We start from the raw sequence: 6,000 nt of genomic DNA, 5'->3' as shown, positions 1-6,000 counted from the left end.
ACTGCACTTAGCTTTGGGAGGAACAATGAGCTAGTAGATGGGACAATAGACTGAAATTCAGGATTAGCAAACTCAATTTCTGGCTCAGCAATTAACTTGTTACCTGACACCAGGCAAGTCCTCCACAGCACTATCACCACTCCCTCTCGAATCTGGCACAGTGAGAATCTCAATGCAATCAGATCCTCTAGTCCATACTAATTATCTCAACATTTACACCCTTAGACAAAACCTAGGCATGTGTTTAGGCACTCAGATAAATTAGATTACATTACTGTGAGTGTTAAGCATCTCAATGAAGGGAACAATCTCCATTTAGATGCCTAAATAGAATTAAAATCCCCAAAGAATTTTCTTTCTGCATTTGTAGTTGGTGCACATATTATGTCTCAAGGAAGGGAAAGATAATCATACACTGAAAAGGAAAGAACTAAGGAAAACTGATTCCCCTGCGTTCCACCTTTATCAGATTCTTGCTTAATCAGTTTCTAGATGCCTCTATCGAGTTGCTGGTTCATTTAAATCCCCCCCCCCCCACACACACACACGGGGATCTGCATGAGCTCTTCTTGGATCCTCCACCTTACCAAACAGAAATCTGGTGGAAACATCTCATATTAAAGGAGAAAGCAGAAAAGTGCAGATCAGGTTCTGTCTCTAAAAAGTCAGCTAGGGATGTAGATAAAGAGGCTAATGGTGCTGAATGAGTTTAATAGTCTTTTCTACAAAGCACGATGAAGCTGACTGCTACTGGATCTCTACATTAACATCAGAACTATCCTAGGTGTATGTAGTGTGGATAATTATTAGGTCTGTCTAGTCTGTTGTGCTGCTGGTGTGGAATTAGTATTGCACGGAGAGAATTTAAATGTTTAAGAATCACATACTTGGGCTGACTACCCCAAAACTGGGTTATTCTCTGCAGTCAAACAATTGATGTTGTTGTAAAAGGCTTCACAGATTAATGGTAAGCCTCCATCTTGCAAAGTGACCTTAAAATTGCAATCAAACATGAACTTAGAAATTATGATGATGGTCTGCACTAATTACTCTGTTTGCTTACAACTAGATACAAATAATTTGCTACATAAGCATTCTATGTGCCTGGCTAAAAAACGATGAAAGAGTCTCAGCAGGAGCTGGTGAGAAAAGAGCTAATGGGAGCCCAGGTGCAAGCGGGACAGCCCTCTCAAGGACAGAACAAGCCCTGCAGCTCCTGGCAGGGAGTTTAGAGGTCTCCTGGATTTTGCCGTCTCCCTTGCCCTCTTCAGTGGGCTTGCAGTTGTGGCTGCGTGGCTCCCTGTCGCTGGAGGGGGGATCACCTTTTCTGTGGCGAGCAACTCTCACAAAGATGTTATTTGTTGGGTCACTTTGAAGTAATTATAGGAGGTGGCATTGTAACTTCTGGCTGCTAAATGCTTCAGCCTATTCCAATTTAAGCTTTGGAGCATGACTAATTAGTATAATAATCACCTCTAGCAGAGAGCACATTAGCTGCCTGAACTCTCAGGACTTCAGAATTAGCAGATCAGAGAGAACAAGTTGGAGGACACAGAGAAACCGAATTAGCAGATTTTCAGAGTGGCAACCAGTAAGAGACCTCATGCACTCGCATGTGGTAAGGGATGAGCTCAGATGAGGCCGCTGCCTTCTCTGGGGTTAAACCATGTGGGTACTTCCCTGAGGACATGAAGGCAGTGAGCTCTGCACGTATTTATTTGAACTAATACAGCTTGTGAATCCAATGATCTAATTAACTAGATGTGCATTTGACCACAAAATGTTATTTTTAGCTAGCATAGCAGACCTATATCAGGGCTGCTTCTTTTTATTACTGAAACTGCATCTATTTCCTATAAAACCCCCATTTTTCTGATTTAGTTATTGGTAATCTGTGTGGCTGCTCTTGAATTTTGAACTTCAGAGCCTGCTCTGTCTCTTCTTCCTTTTTGATGTTGAGGTAAGCTTTTAACAGAAACAGAGACAAAAGTAATCAGATCCTTTGAAATGAGTTATAGCCAATGCTATAGATGCAAGTAGAGTTTTTTTTTCTGTTTTCAAGTGCAAAAAGAGAGGATAACTGAGGATCAATCTGATCCACAAAATTTACATTCCAGTTCAGATTTTGATTACAAGTTTCTGGGCATTCAAGTTGAGCTTGGGATGATGCTGATACCAGTGAAAAGTGTACGAATAAAATAGTCTCAGATGCTGAGCATGTTTCTAGGTGCATTCTGGACATCCCTGCAACTACAGCATCACAACACAGTGGATGTTGCTATTACTGAAACATGCAGCACAGCTTCGGCGCCTCCAAAACTGAATAAGGTATCATAGAAACCACATTTCACACTCAGGGGGAGATTCTTGGTGGCCTTCGCTATTTATTTGCTGCCTGTAGAAGTAAGTGTTACCCTCTTAATTCTGCAGACTTGGGAATTGTAGGCTGCTTGAGGAGTCAGCAGCCATTACCCTGTGCTCTTTCCTTTGTACTGTAGCAATTAGCCATACCAAGCCCTGCTATGTAACATCGCTGCAACATTGTGCACCAGGCTCGCTTACCAGAAGAATGTTAACCATCTGGAAGAAAAAGAAAAACAGGATCAAAGGCTGCACAGATGGCTCTCTGATAGCTGATAGGTAGTCGTGGTTGTTGATGAGTATTTTGGAAGTGACAGACAGCAAGGCCAAAGAAGAATTACTGCCAACGTTTAAAGGGACTCTGCCAGGCCACAAAATAATCCCAATGAAAGAAAAGCTTCGGAAACATTTCCAGTGCTGAGATCTTTTAAATGGGAATAAACTCCAAAAAAGACAGGGCCATTTTTTTTCATTTGTAACAATTTAAAACTGTACTGTGCAGTAACTTTAAGAAAATACTACTCTGGGAATAGAAAACTCTTCAGTGTCTTGCACAAGCCATTTGCTGCGTGCTGCTGTGAACAATTGCGGAAAAATGTTGTAACGTGGTATGCATCGTGTCTTGTGGGAAAGAGTCTGGGTTGTAACAAGCAATAACCACAGTTCTTATCAAGTTGACCTTTCACAGAGTAGCAGTCATATCCCGTTTTAAAGTGCAGAGGGGGCTGACTACTGAGGCTGTCTGACACACAGGCTAGATCTTCAGGGTCCTTTAAGCAACACCTTGATGTGCAGCACGAGGCCAAATTCGTTAACCAGTGATACCGCTCATGCCCAGGCGTGCTCCTGGGTTTAGGACCAGTCAGTTAGGCTGAGAATGAAAGTATGCCTGGCAGCTGGGAACTGTGCCCAAGGCGTCGTGACATGCACTGCAGACTGCTCCCTCAGGACCCTGCAAGTACACCGAGGCCTCTGGGGAGAACCTTACACAACTGTGGTCCTAGCCAACAGATTGCTCCTCCTGCCACATTTCAGTGCCAAAACATTACCACACACAAAATCTCACCCACACACTGCTCTCATTTACCATTGCAGCACATGCCAAGTGCAGCGGGAGGGAGGCAACGTATCTAGAACATGGACACGCTACCAGCCAGAACATACCAGATTACCAGATATATGAGCAGATGGTTGTCATGAAAGATAAGCATTTTTTCAGCCTTAGATGCCTGTGAGAAACAGGAAGTTGGTGTAATTTCAGCAGGAGAACCTAGGGCTTGCTTAGCAACGGTCTGCGTAGACAGTCTTTTGAACTTTGATATGCCCAACATGCTGCCCTTCCACATAACCCCTTGGCAGGCTGGCAAGGCGACTGCCAGACTGAAGGATGAGGGGACATATGGAGGCACTCTTTGGAAAGGAAAGCGCGGCTGCACGGGGATTGCTCTACCTGCAGAAGCCTGCCACCCAGCAGAAGTCTTTTAGGCAACTGGGCCTTTCAGCAGCCTGGGGCCTGCCATCCAGCAGAAGGTACTTAGGCAGCCAGCACCTTTTATCTGTGGGAGATGTTTCACTGGTTTGGAGGCTTTCATCATCAACTTTGTTTTTTTTCAGGTAGGCAAGTCATTCCAAGTCTGGTGTATTTTAGGAGGACTTGGAGGAGATCTTCACCCGGAACAATCGCTGATCTCTAAGACAACCTTTACCAAGTGATTAGCTCAGAAGCAAGAGCTGAGCACTGACGAATCTCTTCTCACATTTCCTAGTAATCCTTAGGAGTGGGTGATATTACAACTAGGCACAGTTCTCAGATAACAGTCTCAGACATTAAGCAAGGAGTGCCAAGGACTGAGGTTGGCTTAGGATGAGGTCTTAGGAACTGGTCCTAGCTCCAGACTTTACGCAGTCATTCTTGATGTATTTAGCTTCTTTAGGCAGCTCTGCTCTTTTTATAGGTGCCCTTCCTTTGTGAGCCCACGCCATGCACAGACAGCTGAAGCATAGCTATCTGCCAATTGTAGCGAATATGTCCCTATTGGCATTTTTACTTAAGCACTCTGAACTCCTTCCAGTTACTGATTGTGTAGTCCAGCCTTTCCAGGAAAGCCTGACAATAGATATTTTTATTTGGATACAAAACTACCCTATGCTGCAGTGGCCCTTCTGACTTATTTTTTTCTTGTGCTCTGTCACAGGGCTGAGGGCAAATAATCCTGTTGAACAGGTAATCCCCAGGATGGTGATATCAGCCTTGAAGAGAGATCTTTCATGCAGCAGGTCCTCCCTCTGGTCCAGACATTTCCAGGTAGCTTTTGACATTTTCTACTGTTGGATTTACTGGGTGCCAAGATAACCCTCCTTTGAACATGACAGGAAGAGCTTCATTGACCTGGAAAGCTATGACCTGTTTCTTCTCTTCCACTTGGAAGATTAAACTTGAACTCCTGATGCCTGCCACCAGCAGCTAAGTCAGGCTGTTTGGCAAGATGTGGTTGGCCGCGTGAGTCACAGCGCTACCGTCTCAGTGCTGAGCCTGCTTCACGCCTATGGCTATACAGCAACTGGGGAAGTTTTCCCACCTACGGCTACAGGTGTCCATAGTGCTCTCACTGAAGAGCAGCAGCATCCTCAGCCCGACTGCCCAGTCCTAACCTCACACCTCTTCTCTGCGGTGAGCTTGACGCATGGCTAGACAACAAATAAGTGTGGACTCTGAGAGGCTAAACTAGGCTGTTGCTACAGCATGGCATTCAGGATAATGGGTGAGGTATAGAAAAGTTCACTGCTGTGAGTATTAGAGAATCCTACATTAAAGGGCTGTGCTGATCTAAGAAACAGAGCCCAGCTGACTGCTACTGAGGGCAGCCAAACTTTTGGTTGCACAAGATATATATACACTTTTGTTTTGAAAAGCTCTTTCCCAAGGTATTTCTGTATGAACAAAATCTGAAGAACAGGACAAAATCTCATGTCTGTATTGGCTGCATCAGTCCTGCAATAGCTGTCTTCCTGTTTTCTCCAGCTAATCTGAATGCATTTTGTCTGTCCTTTCCATAACGAGTCTCCCTCAGGTATTACAGCTGAACTTGGTGGTCCCTAGCCTAGAGGTCATATTAATCTTATTATGTCTCTTCCTGGAAGCCTCCTACAGTAATGAGGCTTAAGAACTCTGAAGAAAGAGGTAGGGTTGTCACCTTGCTCTTTTAAGACTTCTGTCTAACTGTATTTGCTGGTTGTTTCAGATGAGGACAGTCAAAAATATTTAAATAAATTTGAGTATGAGAGCAAAATGTGTTAAACTACGCCAGCGATGTGCCAAATGTTTTACGGGCATAGTTTGGCCTTACCCAAAGAAGATGCTAGAGCAGTGAGTTTACAAAAGGTTATAATCAGACATGTGATTTGCCTTCTGTTATTTCCACTGACTACCCACCTCTTGCTTGCTTGCTTGCATCTTAAAATTTAAAGCCAGGAAGAAGCACATCCTAGTCTACTCAGGAAGTCACATTAGAAGATTTCACCCTGCTATTATGGATAGAGCCTAATAATCTGTATATGGTTAAAGTTTATCTTTCAAAAAGAAACAGTGTTGCTCTGTAGACATTAAAAATCAGAGAACCTTCACTTGCTTTAGCAGTC

The sequence above is a fragment of the Dromaius novaehollandiae genome, chromosome 3, assembly GCF_036370855.1.
Source record: "Dromaius novaehollandiae isolate bDroNov1 chromosome 3, bDroNov1.hap1, whole genome shotgun sequence".
NCBI classification, from domain to species: domain Eukaryota; kingdom Metazoa; phylum Chordata; class Aves; order Casuariiformes; family Dromaiidae; genus Dromaius; species Dromaius novaehollandiae.
This window is presented reverse-complemented; position numbering follows the sequence as displayed.